Here is a 19,292-nt window from a genome sequence, read left to right on the forward strand (position 1 = left end):
TGGAGACATGGGATTATTAAACCTGCCTTTAAGGAAAAGTGGGAATAGGACATATCCAGAGTCGTGTAGACCCTTAAGTCTTCGTTCATGTTGTGGAAAAATAATGGAGAAGGTAATAGTGGATAAGTTACTGTCAGAACTGGATAGGTTGAGACTTGAAGCTCTACATCAGCATGCATATGTTGAAAATACTTCTATTGAAACTTGAAACATGATGTTCTATAACAATATAATAGCTATGAATGAAACATTGTGCTGTAATGTAATTAGATTTAAATTCAGCATTTGACAGGGTCGTACACAAAACACTTAACATCAATACCTAGTTGTAATTTATTATCTTGATAAGATTGATAGCTGCATGGCTTACAAAATTGGACATTGCAAGCATCATACAGCAATTGGGCAGGTGAAATTCTTGGTTACAGTTAGGGTGTCCCACAGGGGTCTGTCCTATGCCCGCGCGATTTAGAGCGATTTAGCGCGGAGCTGCCACTGTTGCACACTAGGGCAGTGCCGGTTAAGCAGGTTTAAACTATTCGGGCTACCTAAAGTCCACTCTTCAAATTTTCCCTTAAAACTACCTTCCTCGAACTATACTACTGATCAAATCAGCGTATCCTATAACTAAAAAGATCAACTCTACTTGACTCCAAGTAGACTATTCTCTATCTATTAAACCTAGCACTTGCTCCTACAGTACTTATTACCTTGATACGGCACTCTTGTCATAGATAGTACCCCAAAAAGGCAACCCCCCATTTCTCGGTCACCCCGTCTACCCTTCTAGCATGTCGAGGGATCAGTTGCTAGTGTCCTCTCCTGCTCAGCTGGTGAACCTGGGAATATTGAGGCAATGTTTCAATTGCCTCATGTACACAGACAACCCTTTCCTCCTCCCACAAAACACAAATACATGCGAGAGATGCAACTATACGGCCAAACTGGAGGCTGAGCTCTCTCAACATAGGACTGGCAAGACCAGTCAGGAGGAGAAGGTTACCACACACACTATAGACCCAGTCTCACATAGTACCATTACAACCTCAAATCATACACATAAACACACAAAGACATACTCGGAGGCTCTGATCAAAAATCTACCAAAACAGCAGAGGCCACCAAAGCAGACACCCAAACAACCACCACCTCAGAACACAACACCCGCAACACATAGACCTCACAGTCAGAGTGTCAAACAGTCACAGCCCTTAAGGCCAAACACAATGCCAGACACACTAGTCATTGGTGACTCCATAGTCAGACACACTGATGTCCCGCTCACCAGACTGAGTAAGGAGAAGGTCACAGTAAGCTGCCTGTCGGGCGCTAGAATCCGCCACATAACGCAAGCACTCAGGTCTCTCAACAGCAGGTACAAATATGACTGCGTCATTGTCCACGCTGGTGTAAACGACCTGAGACGCACCTCCTTGGACTACATGAAAAGAGACATTGAGGAGCTCTCTGATTATGTAGCCCAGGCAGGTATGACCCTGACCTTGAGCAGTATCCTACCTTCACCAAGAATGATGCCACAATACAGAGATAAGATGATCAGCTTTAACAATTGGCTTAAACACTGGTGTCATTCAAAGGGGATCCAGTATCTGTCTGCCTGGGATGACATGCTGGACAAGCCACGCTGTTTCGCAAGGGACGGCTTGCACCTGTCACCCTGGGATTCCGGATATTGGCAAAGGCTCTTGCCACCCCATAGTGCCTTTTTAGGCAAGGCTCAAATTCTAAACCTACCACCCTAGAACACAAAAAGGAAAAAACTAAGGGTAATGCTGCTCAATGCCAGAAGTCTAAATCTCAAAATGCACGCACTTGAGGCCCTTCTCAGTATGGAGAACATCGATGTCTGTGCTGTGACAGAAACCTGGTTCAAGGCTCCTGAGAGCACCCCAGCGCTATCAGGTTTTACCTCATATCATGCGTTCCGCCCCAAAATCCGGACAATACCAAGAAAGGAAGGGGGGTATCCATATTCATCAAGGACACCCACACCTCAAGACTGGTGGCAACGCACGATGCATCGGAGACCATCCAGGTGCAATTAACCATAGGCAAGACTGCTCTGCAAATTGTAGCATGTTACAGGCCACCCTCACAAACTCAGGAAACTCACATGGCCTTCCTGAAAACACTAGAGGGGATAAATGTATCACCAAACACCATCATACTAGGTGACTTCAATTACCCTAATATAGACTGGGAACACTACTCAAGCCCAAACACCCTAGCCCAAAAGTTCCTGGAATTCATAAACTCAAATGCCATGGAACAACTAGTCACCGTCCCCACAAGAGGAGATAACATACTTGATCTCATCATCACGAACATGGGAGCACAATGTTCAACACCGGAAGTATACCCCTCACTGGTGAGATCAGATCACAAACTAATCTCGCTGGAGGTCCTCATCCCACCCCCACCTGAAATAAAAAAGACCACAGTAAAGAACTTCTCAAAAGCCGACTTCACACTTCTAAAGACTAGTGTGGTCTCCTTTCAGGCCCCAGAGCCGGCGGAAAACAATACTCAAGCCGCTGAATCACAAACGCCTTCTACCAGCACCTGCAGGACTGCATGGATAAGGCAATCCCAAGCAAAACAAAGACTCTTTGTACCAAAGGCAAGCGTCCAGTCTGGTGGACCCCAGCCATAAACAAACTCTACAACAAAAGGAGGAAGCTACTACAAGATAGAGCAAAATCCTTAAAAGGTAAGACACCCTTGATCACTATAAGTAAAAAACTAAGAGCCCTCATAAAATAATCCAAAGCAAATTTCGAGAGAAAAATAGCTAAAGACTCAAAAGACAATCATAAGGCCTTCTTTAGCTATGTTAGAAACCTAGGAGGAAACTCCCAGATATGCTCAGAACTAGTTCAAAATGATGTGAAGATTACTGATCCTACAGACATTGCCAACATACTGGCTGACAGGTTCAGTGCAAACTTCTCCCTCCCCCAAAAGGAGAGATATCTATACCAAATGAGTGCAGCCCCCAAACATCTCCAGCGCCCAAGTGAGAACTGCTCTCTCCAAAGCAAAAACACAGCATCCATGGGACCCGATGGTGTCCCCGGCTGTGTGCTCCACTTAACTCAATGAGGAATTAAACCCACAGCTAGGACAGCTGTTTAATCAAAGTCTTACCTCTGGATACGCACTCAGGGAGTGGCGCACTGCAACTGTGGTCCCACTTCACAAAGGCGGTGCCTCCACAGACCCTGGAAATTACCGCCCATTAGCTTGACAAGCCTTATCTGCAAAGCCATGGAGAGGATCATAATGGACCTCATAAATAAAGACATAGGGAATTTGCAGACTTTGGATCCAACCCAGTTTGGCTTTGTCAAAGGCAGATCATGCCTTTTAAACTTGGTTGACTTTTTCGAAACAGTCACCAAAGCCATTGATGAGGGAAAGGCAGTCCATACAGCCTATCTCGATCTGGCTAAGGCCTTCGATACAATACCCCACTCGGGTATCATTGAAAAACTCATCAGCTTAAATGTTAACCCATACATCACAAGATGGGTTGCAAACTGGCTGAGTGACAGAACCCACAGGGTCAGAGTTGCTGGTGCCATGTCAGACTCAAAGCCTGTCACAAGTGGTGTCCCACAGGGCTCAGTCCTGGGCCCACTCTTGTTTGGCATCTACTTTTCTGAAGTACAAGCAAACACAGGAGGGTTATGGCTGACAAAGTTTGCAGATGACTGCAAACTGGGCGCCATAGTAGAAAACACATCTGACACAGATATTCTTCAGAATGGTCTCACAGAAACGGATAACTGGTGCCAGAGCCACGGCCTAAAGTTAAATGCCAAAAAATGCATAGTCATACCCTTCGGGAAAAACAAGGTTACCCCTAGCTACCAAATAGGTGGCAATCCACTGAGCACAGAAGAAGTTATCAGGGACCTGGGGACCCAGGTTGATAGTAGTCTGTCATTCGACACCCATGTAGCTAAAGTAGTTAGGAAGTCCTTCTACATTGCCCACCTTATCATGAAGGGATTCTCATCTAGATCAAGGGAGGTCATAGTCTCCTTTACTCATCACTCATCAGACCAATGATTGAGTACAATGCCCCATTCGAATGTATCTGACCCGACACTTGCAGCAGCTGGAGAGGCCACAAAAGTTCCTCACCAAAAGGATAAAGGGTCTCAAAATCTGTCCTATGCTGCCCGACTGAAAGAACTCCAGCTCTATTCAGTCGCCACCGCTTGCTCAGAGGTGACCTTTGCCTAACATACAAGGCCATGTCAAACCCAGATTTGATGAATATGCTTCACCTCAAAAACTCTAGATCCATCAGAGCCACAAGGGCGGGAGACTTAAACCTCGACACGGCTATTAATAGGACGTGCTGGAGAGATAGATTCATCACCCAAAGACTCCCTATGCTGTGGAACAAAATCCCGGTACATGTGAGGCAGAGCACCTCGCTGGCCTTGTTCAAGAGAAATCTTGACCAATGGATGGGAGATCGCAGATATACCCCAGGAATTGCCTCAGTGTCACTGCTCGACAGAGGCACAGCAAAATAATGGGTATAATTCCCCATACTAAAGGGGTGGCGTAAGCCACAAAACAATGGGCTAGGCTTATAAATGCCCTCGGGCAGATAGCCTAGTATGAACCTATGAACCTATGAACTTGTTCAGATTGCATCTTTCAGACTTAACTTTTTAATTTGAGGTGTTCTACAGTTTATATGCAGATGACCTGAAACTGGGTTAACTGATTACATGTGTTCCAGATAAGGCGTATTTGCAAAAGAGTTTACTAAATTGACCATTTGGGCAGAGGACAATAATAAGCTGATAAATACATCAAAAACTAAGCATATGAGATTTGAGAGACATAAATTGAAAGGTGAATATTTAATACTGTGCGCAGTGATTGAAACTATAGATTTATTTAAGGACCTGGGTATATGGGTAGATCCAGCTGCGAGTTTTTGAATCTTGTCAACCAATTGGTTAATGATGGATGTAATGGGATCCTATCTCGCCTACATTCATAACTGATGGGTTCGGAGCCGATCCGTCGTCTCCGACTCGGCCACTATATACTAGAACGAAGTCTCTCATTGGCTGGTCTTCCCCTTATCCCAGAATGCACCATGCCTGCTTCCCCAGATCTCGTTTGCTACTTTTCAAGCTGGACGTGGTCTCGACTTGGCTGGACCTAAGTGTATTTTCTTGACCTTTTTGGTCTTTTTGGCTAGGGTTTCTGTCAGCTTTTAAACAAACAGCTGTTTTAACAGCTTTGGGAGCGTTTGTGGTCAGTTTTTGTGAAAAATTAGATTTTATATTTTTCGTGTTTCTAGTGTACTGGGCAAGGCCTGTTTAACTTAGAGGGCCTTTGCCCTTATTGTGTGCTTATTTTTTCTTGTGGTGTGACTGAAATAGTTTCTTGTTTTGCCTGTTGTTCGGGCTAAGCCCGTTTAAGTTAGAGGGCTTTAGCCCATATTAGTTTACTTTTGTGTATTCTAGCTATCTGTTACCTGTCTTCTACTGTGTTCAAAATGTCCAAGGAGCAGAAATCAGGATTTAAAAAATGTGCTAAATGTAATTATAAAATGTCTATTACAGACAGCCATGCTGACTGCGTGTACTGTTTAGGGCCTAAACATCTACAGGATACTTGCAGTGTTTGTCACGCTTTTTCTTCCAGGGTCCTTCAGGAAAGAAAAAACAAGCTGATACTTAGGGGTCTTATTAAGCCTTCATTTGAGGAAGCGTTGGCTTCATCTCCAGCTTCTAAAAAGAAGAGATCGTCGGCTCCGACCAGTCAGTCGGGCCCGACACCCAAGAAGCATAGATCGTCGGCTCCGACCAGTCCGTCGGACCAGACATCTAAGAAACATGGATCGACTACTTCTTCCTCAGCTCCAATGGCTTCGGAGCCGATGGCTGAAGGGTCTGCCTCTGTGCTTCTTCCCTCGGCTCCATTGGTGTCGGAGCCGCAGGTTAGTGCATCGAGAGGCCAATCACCTACTTCGGCTCCTATGGTCTCGGAGCCGTTGGAGGTGTGCAGCTCAGACTCTTCCCCCCTCGGCCCCGAAGCCGCCTTCGGCGCCGACACCTTTACAAACGGTTCCGGTCTCGGGTCCGATAGTGCTGGAACCCTTTCGGAGCCGATCCCCTGTTTTATCGGAGCCGAGGCAGAAGTCTTCTCGGCCCCAGTCTTTTTCCTCCAAATCCTCTAGGTTGTTGGATTCGGATTTGGATAGGGTTATCCAGAGGCTGTTCCAGTCCCCAGTTTTACTAAAATGATCTCTGCTCCAGCCCACTCTGCTTCGGAGCCGATTCCCCATTCCGTGCATTTGATTTCTCCTCCGACCCCCTTGGAGCCGTTGGAGTCGGTGCTGGTAGAACGCAGCGGAATCGTCCAGTCGGAGCAGGGACCCCTCGGAGTTTCTCTGCTCCGACCTTCATTCCTACCCTGTCCACAGTGTCAGGGTTTGGTACCGGGTCTTCCTCGGCAGGGGCCGAGGGCAACACTGTGGAGCTCGCCTCTTCGATGCCCAGTCTTCCCTTCGGAGCATCGGCCACAGGTATTCCCGGTACCACCGTGGTCTCTCAGCAAGTGCCTTCTGCAAAGTCTGGAGGTCTTGCTTTTGAGGCCATGAGGAGTGCGATGGCCATGACCTTGCCGGTTCAGCAGGTTTCTACCTCACCGTCCCAAGTTTTGGGTACTGGTGCATCTGGAGACATTCTTTCCCACGACAGTGGGGCCCCGGGGCCTGAGGATACCCCCTTAGAGGGTTTCCCTTCCGGGGGGTCCTTCTGAATCTGCTTCGGATGAACCCCCAAGGAAGAAACTGTGCAAGAGGAAGCACGTTGATTCCCAAGATGAATCCGTCACTTCAGATACTGACCTCGATGATGCGGAGGGGTCCCCTAAATCGTCCTCGGATGACATCTCCTTCTCGGATATCCTTGAGATCTTGAGATAGAGAAGCGATTGGCAATCCAAAGCCCCTACCGCTGAGGAGTCAGTCTTCCTTAAGGCCTTCGGGGCCCAGCCCTCCTCCTCCTGGGTGTCTCCACTCTTCGAGTTATTAGATCTAATCTCTCGGAGGGTGTGGGAACATCCTGATACAGTGGAACCGGTGCCTGCCAGACCTAATAAGTTTCTTTCAGCCCCTCCCCAGAAGGAATTCCTCACTAAGGGTGTTGCAGTTGATGCTATGGTGGTGGCATCTGCCACTCAGCAGGACGTGGCAGAGGCTTCAACGTCTATTCATCCTCCTAATAAGGATTCTAGGAGCATGGATAGGTACGGGAAGCGTACCCTTTCTTCAGCAACCTTTACCCTGCGGTCGCTGAACTATCTCTGTCATTATACAAGGCTCCAAAGGGAACTCCTCAAGGAGTTAGGAGAGTCTCTTGCGGGTAATCTTCCGGAGGCGTTAGCACAGACCGTAGGCGCCCAGATGACTACCCTATCTTCTATTGTCAACTCGTCCATGAGGCTCATTTCCTATGCAGCCAAAGGGGCGAGTAGAGCAGCAGGCACAGGAGTGGCTCTTAAGAGACAAGCCTGGTTATGCTTGTGTCCACTCGCGGAGGCCTTTAAGTCTTCCTTCGCCGACACCCCGTTTGATGGGTTTTCTTTGTTTGGACCCAAGGTGAAGGACACACTGACTCGGTGCGAGCAGGAGGGCAAGACCTTGACTGCCGTTGGGGCCCGTTTTTCTGCTCCCTCTAGACCTTATCCCAAGGCCCAGAGAGGAGGGAAAATGTGGTTCAGAAAATCCCAAAAGTTCTTCTCTACTCCACCGAGTGATCCCCCCTCCAGAGGCGGGGGGGAGGAATTTAGGAAGACGCCGCCCTAGAAGTGGCAGAGACCCCCATAACTCTGGAGACCGCGATTCCTTTTGTGGTTCCTCCTACCCTCAACATCCCTAGGATGTGGCCCGGCTGTGCTTCTCCGGAGCCAGTCGGGGGTCGTTTTGCAAAACACCCACAGGCTTGGGAATCTATAACAAAGGATCAGTGGGTCCTTCGCATTGTCACCGGAGGCTACCTCATCCCCTTTTTCAAGCCCCCTCCTCCTACAAGGAGAATCCCGGACGTGCCACCCAGTCACCGGGTTCTAGCAGCCGTAGAAGTTTCAAAGCTGCTAAGCAAAGGGGTCATCCAGCCCGTCCCCGCCGACCAGATCGGATCAGGAACTTACTCAAGGTTATTTTTGGTGCCAAAAAAGACAGGGGACGTAAGACCCATTTTGGACCTAAGCTCATTAAATCGTTTTGTGAATTCCAAGTTCCGGATGGTCACCCTTCAGTCCATTCTCCCGTTATTGGAGAAGGATGTCTGGATGTGCTCCATAGACCTCAAGGACTCTTACTATCACATTTTGATATGTCAAGAGTCCAGGAGTCATTTACGCTTCTGCCTAGGAACCAGTCATTTCCAGTTTCGTGCACTGCCCTTTGGTCTCACCTCAGCCCCCAGGGTGTTTACCAAGTGTCTGGCAGTGGTGACAGCTCACCTGAGAAGTCTAGGATTCCAAGTGTTTCCCTATCTCGACGACTGGCTCCTCACTACCACCTCCGAGCATCTACTGATTCGAGCGCTGATGGCCACAGTAACTTTGGGTCTCTCGCTGGGAATCACTTTCAATTGGGAAAAATCTGTGCTGCGGCCATCTCAGCGTATCACCTTTATAGGCGCAGAGTTAGACACAAAAAGGATGCGGGCATTTTTGCCATCAGAAAAAATTCAGGTTCTACAATCACAGGTTCTAAATTTGTTACCCAAAGCTCGAGTTCCTGCCAGACAGAATCTTCAGTTATTGGGCACGATGGCTGCAACTATCCTCTTAGTACCGTTAGCCAGGCTGCACATGCGGGTGCTGCAATGGCTATTATCGGTTCAATGGTCATACCAAGAACTTCCCCTGAACCACCTGGTTCTGATTAAGGACAGTTGTCATCGGGACCTCCGTTGGTGGCTCCGTCGGTCCAACCTGGACCGGGGGCGTCCTTTCGCCCTTCAGCCCCCTGTTGCCACAGTGACCACGGACGCCTCCCAGATAGGGTGGGGGGGTCATTATCTGGACAGGTCTGTCCAAGGCACTTTGCAGGATTGCGAAGCGCACCTTCACATCAATATCCTGGAAATGAGAGCGGTGCTCCTGGTTTTGCAAGCACTTCATCATGCTCTCCCCCAAGGTACTATTGCGATTCTATCCGACAACATGTCGGTAGTTTGGCACATAAACAAGCAGGGTGGAACCAGGTCCTGCCCCCTTTGCAGGGAGGCCATGAGAGTATGGCGCTGGGCCATAGCTACTCGACGTTTCTTAGTAGCCATGCACATTCCGAGGAAAGTCAATGTGATTGCAGACAGGCTCAGCAGGACTCTCCTGTTGCCCCACGAGTGGTCCCTCAACAACAGAGTGGCTGCGCAGATCTTCGCCAAATGGGGTCTCCCTTGTTGCGACTTGTTCGCCAGCCCCAACAATGCGAAGTGCAGAGTTCTTCACTCTGACTCCCTCTCAGGGGCAGTCTCCCAGGGGCGCTCTAGCCCACAATTGGCCCCCGGGTCTGCTTTATGCCTTCCCCCGAGGGTGATTCAGAAAGCTCTTCATGTAGGGAGCCACATGATTTTGGTCGCCCCACATTGGCCCTGTCAGGTTTGGTTCCCATTCCTTCAGAAGTATGCGGTACAGGGCCCTTGGATTCTGGACCCAGTGCCGGACCTGTTGTCTCATCAGTCGGGACACTCTCGTCCGTCCCTCCGGTCGTTGCGACTGGCTGCTTGGTTACTCCACTTCCATCCTTAGTTAGAGATAACTCTCTTTCTTCAGAAGTGATGTACATTTTGTCCTCTTCCCACAAGCCGTCCACCGTTAAGCTGTATTCCAGCAAATGGAAAAGGTTTGCCTTTTGGGCCCAGCAGCGAGGCATTGATCCTCTTGCGGCCCCAGTTTCGCAGGTCTTGAAATTTCTAGCTTCATTGTTTCATTCAGGCTCTTCAGTCTCCACAATTAAAGTTCAACTGTCGGCTATATCTAATTTTCATGTTTCTATAGAGCCTTCATTAATGGCTAATAGACTTTGCAAGTCCTTTCTTAAGGGAGCCTGGCTCCTCAGGCCTATGGCTCATCCTGTGCCCCCTTGGGACTTAAATTTGGTTCTGGCCTCCTTAACTGCCCGTCCCTTTGAGCCGGCAGCCACTTGTGATTGTCGTGGAAAACTGCCTTTCTAATGGCAATAACTTCTGCTAAGCGGGTTTCAGAGCTTCAGGCTCTCTGTTCTATTCCTCCTTATTTGATTTTTCACAAAGACAGAGTTTCCCTCAGATTGAATCCATCCTTTTTGCCTAAGGTAGCATCCCCTTTGTGCATTCAGCAATCATTGGAGCTTCCTGTTTTCTTTCCAAATTTTTCTAATAGAGCAGAATATGCCTTCCACTAGTTGGATGTTCACAGGCAACTGCGTTTTTACTTGGATAGGACCAGTCCGACACGAAAATCTAACCAACTGTTTGTGTCCTTTGCGGAGAATAGGTTAGGTCTACCAGTTGCCAAAACCACCATAGCCAAATGGATTAAGGATTGCATCTCTTTCATTTATTCCCAGTCGGGCAGAGAGTTGCCTTTCCCACTTAAAGCTCATTCTACCAGGGCTATGGCCACCTCTGTAGCTTTTCACTCCAAAGTTTCAATAGATGATATTTGTGCGGCTGCTACTTGGTCTTCTCCGCACACCTTCATTTCTCATTACAAGGTTGATGTGGCTTCCCGAGGCAGAGCTTCATTTGGTTCCGCAGTTCTCAGGAGTGTGTTCCAGTGAGCCACCTGGGGTTTAGGTGCTAGGGACGCTGTCCCATCAGTTATGAATGTAGGCGAGATAGGATCCCATTACATCTTTTAGTTATGTACTTACCATAACTTCAGATGTATGGGATCCATCTCGCCTACATTCATACATACCCACCCTCCTTCCCCCTACCTTTTGGATTTGGAGGAAATATTGCTCTTGCTGAGCTCTCCTCTGGAAGGGCTCTAGTTGGTTACAGTTATTGGTGTGTGTTTTCTGTACCTGTATGAATGTATGAAAGCGAACAAACAAGATCTGGGGAAGCAGGCGTGGTGCATTCTGGGATAAGGGGAAGCCCAGCCAATGAGAGACTTCGTTCTAGTATACAGTGACAGAGTCGGAGCCGACTATCGGCTCCGAACCCATCAGTTATGAATGTAGGCGAGATGGATCCCATACATCCGAAGTTATGGTAAGTACATAACTAAAAGTTATAGAACTATAGGTTATATAAAAATATTTATAAAGTGTAGGAAATCAGAAATGATGCAGTCATTGTTTTAGTTGCATTAGACCCAAAGTTGAGTATGGAATAACAATATTGGACACCTTATTAAAAAAACCAAAAAAAAAAAAAACAAAACCAGCATGAGTACACTGGAAAGAGTACAGCAGAAGTATACTAAGGGCATTTATAGATGTGAAAATTTAAGTAATGAAAGACTATACAATATCTGAACTTGTACAGTGTCTCCTATAGATAACTTAGAGGAGATCTTATCAGGGTATATAGGGCATTTAGAGATCTATCTTTGGGAATGTTTGGGTTGATCAAAGTACTAGAGAATCAGACAAGCTATGTAAAAGATTCTGTAGAAATGAGAAGTGTACTAATTGGCTCTCAGAGAGCAGCTGATGCATGGAACAGACTAACAAATTACATTAAAGCAAGAACTAGTTTAGGTATTTAAGAGCAGCCTGGACACTTACTGTGGGAATAAGTGTTTTGGTATATTGGCAGGATAGAAGGCCATTAATGCCATGCTTGAAATATTTGTATTTATGTGTATTAAGCTTATGTAGTGGGAATCATTTATTGTATTTCATGATGTGTTAAATAGATTTAAAAATTCAAAATGTTAAGCAGTATTTTAATGCATATTTTATTGAGTGATGTTAAAACATGAATTTACTGGGAGTCTTTCTATTCATTTTAGCAAGAAAATCTATGAATCCATTTAATATGCCTGACTTGTACCAGAAGTTGGAGACTGATCCCAGGACGAGGGCTTTATTAAAAGACTCTAGCTACAGAGAACTAATTGAACAGTTGAAGAATAGCCCATCAGATCTTGCTGTGTAAGTTGAAATACCTGGATTTAAACAGTATTGTATTTTTATTTGTTCTTTAAGTATTTAGTAAAAACGCAAATTCTGTTTTGTCCCTTTTACATTATTCCAGAAGTCCTAAATGTCTGTCCTTTATGTGTTCCTGTAGTGGTAAAGTTGCTTAGGTTTGAGTTACAAGTAGATAATCCATTGTTTCCTATATACAGCAGTGCCATTGTTAGCCTGTTGACTTAATAAATATTTGCTGCTTATTCAGGTGTGTTTAATTACAGAAATTTGGTTTAAAAATCCAGTAAACTCTCCCTCTACACTTGTGTTTTGTGCTTACCACACTTTTAGACCCAAAACTGCAGGTATTCCATATTGGAGTCTGTATTACATGTAGATAGTATCCAAGAGACCCACAAACAGAACTTAATGAGGTACATATAACAGTAAATAGGTCAACCTATCCGGTTCTAGCATCTTACAGGACCCCATCTATAACTCCTGGAAACCATGTTGGATGAACTTTGTATAAACAATAATTCCACTATCCTGGCAGACTTTTTAAATATCTGTTAATAAACTATGGAACCCCCGTGGATGTCTCTACCTTGGATGGGTCTGGAGCCGCTGTGCAGGCACAGGCTTCTGAGGGTGCATTCAGGCCTGCAGACTTGCATGTTAAACCGACTCCACTTTCAATACTAATGTCTATATCTCGATCTGTGTCTAAAAAACTGATGCCCAGGCCACATGTATAGGCCCCTATGCCCAAAAAAACCAAATAATCAAAATGGCTCAAGATTTAATTACTCTAATCAGGGGTAGTCAACCCCCCTTTCTAAGCGGCTTAGGGCTGAACTTGATTATGAATCTTCCAAACAGGACTCTGTTTCTTCTGACTCTTCTAATGACCTGGATTTGTCCATAGCTACTTCTGAGGACTCTGATGCAGAGGATTCCATTCACTCTGCTTCTCCCCCTGAGGATTTTTATTTTGGGGAAACTTTACATAGCTTAAGGGTGCATTTCCACTGGGAAAGTCAGGATTTTTCTGAATCCAAAAAGAGGCTTGGGGATTTCCTCCTTTTTCCTCGGCATAGGCCTTTGGCTATACCTCCTGTGCTAGACATTGTTGATGTGTTTTCAGAATCCAGTATGGCCCTTGGTTCCTTGCCTCCGGCCCCTAGTAAACCAGACAGGTACTACAGGGTTCCTGAGTCCCACAAATTCCTTTTCAAAAATCCAGTTGTGGATCCTGAAACCATTTCTCAGGGGCCGAAGGGCATTCAGGCTTCTACTGCTAAAAATCCTACCCCTTCTGATGAGATTGGGTAAAAAGGTTTATACTTCTGCAACCTTGGCAATCAGGGCTTTAAACCGTCAATTCCATATGCTAAAATATCAACAGCATATCATGGGACTGCTTAAACAAAAAAATGATGTTGATTTCTAACTGTGTGGAAAATAAAGATTTACAAGATTTATTGCATTCAGCTAAACAAGCTGGAAAGCATACTTTGCAATGTGGTTTTGATTATTTAGAGGCTTCTTGCAGGGCTGCTGTTACTGGGTCTGTGCTTAGAAGGCATGCTTGGCTTAAGGAGTAATCTCTGCCTGATCATGTTAAAGCAAAACTGTTGGATGCTCCTTTGCAACAGGACAGTCTGTTTGGCAATAAGGCTGAAGAAGTTCTAAAAAAGATGGAAGATAAAGCTAAATCTTTGCAAACTGTAAAAGATTTCTTACAAGTACAACCTCCTAGATTTAGTAGGCACTGGCCTACTAAGAACTGGTCCTTTCCAGCTCCTTCCAGAGCCACTCAAGCCAAACCCAGACGGTCCAAAAGCACCAGGTTTCAGTCCCAAGGGACTTTCAGAAGTAAGCAATGGAGTGCTTCCACTTCCAAATCTGGAAATAACGAGACTCAACCTTATGGTAAAAAGTCTCAATGACTTTCCTTTAAAATCACCAAGCACTTACCTCTAAGACACCCCTTTGGGGGGAAAACTGGCTCTTCATGCAAAAAACAGGCAGCTTATAACCCGGGACAAATGGGTTTTAAATATAGTGTTCCAGGGATGTTCATCGTGCATACAGCTGCAGTCATAACAGATGGGTTCTCCTGCTGTCAGGCGGGTCCTCGGTCAGCCGAATTCCTAAGTCTAGGTCCGGCGTCGGTTGTCGTTGCTTCTTCCCTGATGTCCTTCAAGGATGCATCTGCAGTCATCACATATGGGTTGTCCTGCCTCAGGCAGCCCTTCGGTCGGCCAGATTCCAAAGTCTGGGTCTGGCGTCGGCTGATGTCGCCCTTTCCCCGATGTCAGAGCACCTGGGGTATAAAAGCATCAGCTGACGCCATCTTCCTCAGTCTTTCTTGCCGCGTGGTGCCCGAAGCAGAAGCAGTTCGCAAGTGCCGGTTGGCCAGCTCCTGTAATTCAGCTAAACCGAAGACTTCAAAAGCTAAGTACCCCGTTGGGGACTCTTTCTTGCCTCAGCCGATGTCAGATAAAATTAATTGCTTAACTTGTGGGAAACAAATGCCTCATAAGGATTTCCACTCTTACTGCCTACCTTGCCTAGGCCCAGACCACGACGTCTCGGCCTGTTCCGCCTGTGCTTCCTTCAACCGACGCACTCTTAGACGTCGGGCGGGGTTTGCAGAGGAGTTTTTTGGGGCTAGTTTTGCTTACAATATGCTGTCGGAGACTTCGACTTCACATTTAATAAAGAAACGGAAGGACAAGGACTGACACGCGGTCCCCGGTTTCGGCTGAAACCACAGCCAGGCCTACAGCGAGTGTCTCTGTCTCGGCTGAAACAGTCCTTGGTACTTCCGTCCACCGAAGCCGTACAACTGACAACCTCGGCCCCGGAGGCCACTACTGTATCGGTTATTGAATCTCCATTAGAATCTGGTGTCCAGGAACCTTCCGACACCATTCCCTTAGACAAAACTACACCAGCACGTGGTGCAGCCAGGCCTCCTGCATCCATGTCTATTAAGGCATTTTCAAGGGCTAAAGCTGCTAAACTCTCAAAATCTATGCCTCCCAGGGTTATCCCTCAGGGACCCACTACAGGTTCTCAGATCCTTAGTCTAGCAGAGGACCTTATTTCCTTAATTAGGGGCTCACAGCCTCATCCGGACAGGGGCTCTCAGCCTCCTACAGAAAAAAGGCCCAGGGTTGAGCCCTCTTATCCCCACTCCTCAGATGTGGCCTCCGATGGCTCTGCTCTCTCTGACTACCAGGAGGAGGCTTTTTCGGCCTACGAGGATTCTGATGCAGAGGAATCTATCCCTTCGGCCTCCCCTCCTGAAGAGCTGTCCTTTGGGGAAACTCTGCACACTATGAGGGAGCATTTCCAATGGCAGGGCCAGGAATTCTCCGATTCCAGGAAGAGATTAAGGACCTTCTTGCATTTGCCTCAGCATAGACCTTTGGCTATTCCCCCTGTTTTGAATGTCATTGATGATGTGTACTCTAGCACAACCCCTGACACACTCCCTCCGGCTCCTGCCAAGCCCGATAGGTATTACAGGGTCCCAGAATCGCATCTTTTCCTTTAAAAGGCCCACTCTGCTGATCCAGAAACTATTTCCCAGGGCCCTAAAGGGGTTGCAGCGGTCACTACAAAAAATCCACTCCCCTCTGAAAGGGAGTCCAGGGCTTTAGAGCGATGGGGTAAAAAAGTGTATACTTCTGCTACCCTCTCTATGAGGGCTTTAAATTGTCAATTTCATATGATACAGTACCAAGAGTATTTGTTAGATGAATTGCATAAAAAATGTCTTCACCTGAACCCCTAGATCGCAAATCACTTCAGGATCTGGTACATAACTCTCAACAGGTTAGCAACCATTTCTTGCAGTGTGGTTATGATGCATTGGAAGCTTCATGTAGGTCAGCTATGACAGGCGCAGTCATACGTAGGCATGCTTGGCTGAAGGAACAATCTCTGCCAGACCATGTTAAAGCAAAGCTTCTGGATGCTCCACTGGAAAAGCAAAAGTTATTTGGCTCCACTGCTCAGGAGGTCTTAAAAGAAATTTGAAGAAAAGGCAAAATCTGTACAAACAGTCAAAGATTTTATGCAAGTCCAACCACCAAGATTCAGCAGAAATTGGCCTTCCAAGAACTGGTCCTTCCCAGACAGAGATTTCAGAGAGGCAAAAACAGGCGTGGCAGAGGGCAAGCTAGAGGCTCCTACAGAGGACGTCAATGGCAGCCTCCCAACCAGAGGTAGTGCAGGGCCTACAACTGCTGCACAAGGACATACTCAATGACTTTACTTTGACACCGCCAACCAGGGCTCAATTGGAAGCACCTTTGGGCAGAAAGCTTTCCTTATTTTCAGAAAATTGGCACATTATTACAAGGGACAAATGGACACTACAAATAATAGACAAAGATAGAGGTTCCATTTCCACACATTACCGAAAAGAAAAGGCATGCCAGACCTGCCACCAAATCAAAGGGCAGAGGCTTTGAAACAAATCTCCAACTTAATGCAAATGAAAGCAATAGAAAAGGTTCCTCTCTCAGAACAAGGCCAAGGATTTTATTCCAGACTCTTCCTTGTTCCAAGAAAAGAAAAGCAATGGAGGCCTATTCTCGACTTGTCCGCACTGAATACTTATCTCATTGTGCCAAAATTCAAAATGCTTACTCTACAGCAACTCCTTCCCATGCTGGGCAAGGGGTCTTGGCTGGTAACTCTGGACCTCCAAGGAGGCATACCTGCATATCCCTATCAGACAAAGATGCAGAAGACACCTCCGACTTCTTGCAGGTTCAGAGCATTATCAATTCTCAGCATTGCCCTGTGGCTTATTTACTGCGCCCAGAGTATTCACGAAATGCTTGGCATCAGTAATTGCACACTGCAGACTTCAGGGGATGCAAATATACCCGTATCTGGATGACTGCCTTATACAAGCGGACGGCCAACAAACTTTGGTAAAGCACTTGAATTATATACCATCCACCTTCTTCAGGCCTTGGGATATACAGTCAACATTCACAAGTCAAGACTTGTACCATCCCAAAGAATAACTTTTCTGGGTGCGAATCTAGACACAACCACCCAAATGGCCTTCCTCACAGAAGAAAAACAAAGTCAACTACCGGATTACTTCAAAAACCTATCAAGACAAACTCTGCTGACTGCAAGGAAAATCCTGCAGGCCCTGGGTTACATGGCTTCTTGCATTCTTCTGATTCCTCAAGCAAGGCTACATATGAGGAAACTACAATGGTACCTAAGGAGTTTATGGACTCAGCACAGTCACAGCTTGGAAACTTTGATACCACTCATCCCATACCTTCAAAGGGAATTTCTGTGGTGGGCTCAAGCAAGCCAATCAAACAGGGGTCTGCCCTTCAGCAAACCAATAGCCAGCCAAACCATTACAACGGACGCTTCAGACCACGGATGGAGAGCGCACATGGAGGGAAGGTGCATTCAGGGACTATGGTCACAAAAAGAGCTACGCATGCACATAAACCAAAAGGAAATGCTGGCAGTGATGCATGCAATCGAGGCCTTCAAGCTATTTCTACATCAAGGCCACCTTCTAATAAGGACAGACAACACCACAGTTATGTGGTACATAAACAAGCAAGGAGGCACCCATTCCTACCCTCTTTGCAGACTGGCAATGAATCTATGGGAACTTTCCTTGACACTCAATATAGAGCTGCAATCCCAGTTTGTGCCAGGAAAGGACAATATACTGGCGGTCAGCTTAAGCAGGAACATCATGGATGCACACGAATGGATGCTGCACCCAGACATCTTCCATCAGATAACACAATTATGGGGGAGACCGGACATAGACCTCTTTGCCTCCCCACACAATCATCAGCTGAAGAAATTCTGCTCAAGGACATACCACCCACAAGCATGGAAAGTGGACGCCCTCTCTTTCAGCTGGAGAACTCTAACAGTGTATGCATTCCCACCTCTTCCATTAATGACCAAGGTCTTACTGAAGATCGGGGCAGAGCAGCCAAAACTGATTCTGATTGCTCCGGACTGGCCAAGGCAGCACTGGTACCCATTGCTAAAGAGCATGTCACAGACGAAACCATGGCTTCTTCCACAATGGCCGCTTCTCCTGATACAGCACAATTACAAAACTCTGCATTCCAACCTGAAAACATTGCAACTAGCTGCCTGGAAAATACCTTGATTCATCACCAGGATAAGCTATCCAAGAGAGTGAAGGATAGCATCATGGAAGCTCGCAGGCCTTCCACAAGAAAGGCATACTCAGCAAAATGGAAAAGATTTCACACCTGGAGCACCTCAAAGGGCCTAGATGCAAAAGTTATTAACATGGCACATATCCTGGAATATTTGGCAGAAATGCTCCACAGTGGCCTGTCTTACTCTTCCATTAAAATTCATGCTTCAGCAATTTCAGCAGAGTACAATACTGATCCACCTGTCTTCTCTCATCCTCTCCTAAGACGGTTTCTAAGAGGAATTAAAAACATTAATCCTCCGAGGAATCCACCAGTGCCTACTTGGGACCTTAACTTCATGTTGGAAAAACTAACACTGCCTCCCTTTGAACCAGCAGCATCTGCAGAACTACAGTTTCTGTCTTGGAAGACTGCTTTCCTTCTGGCCATAACTTCAGCAAGAAGATTATCTGAGTTACAGGCCCTCATGGCAGTGCAGCCATTTCTTATCTTTCATCAAGACAGAGTCTCTTTGAGAACCAATCCTTCATTTATGCCAAAGGTGGTATCCAGGGTCTCATTAAACCAAGCTATTCACTTGCCTACCTTCTTTCCAAATCCACAAAACAAAGGGGAAAAGCTTCTGCACACCGTGGACATACACAGACAGTTGCACTACTACTTGGACAGAACTAAAAGTTACAGAAAAACTGACCAGCTGTTTGTAGCATATGCTGCTAGTGCACAAGGAAAAGCAATTTCAAAATAGACAATTTCTAAATGGATAGGAAATTGCATTTGTTTGTTACTCCTTTCATGGAAAGACTGTGCCAGCTAACATTAGACCTCATTCGACCAGAACCACAGCCACCTCCACAGCCTTCTTAAGAGGGGTGGCTACCAAGGACATTTTAGAAGCTGCTACATGGAGCTCTGTGCATACATTTTCCAAGCATTACAAT

The sequence above is a fragment of the Protopterus annectens genome, chromosome 6.part1, assembly GCF_019279795.1.
Source record: "Protopterus annectens isolate FY-2018-M chromosome 6.part1, PAN1.0, whole genome shotgun sequence".
Taxonomy (NCBI): domain Eukaryota; kingdom Metazoa; phylum Chordata; order Ceratodontiformes; family Protopteridae; genus Protopterus; species Protopterus annectens.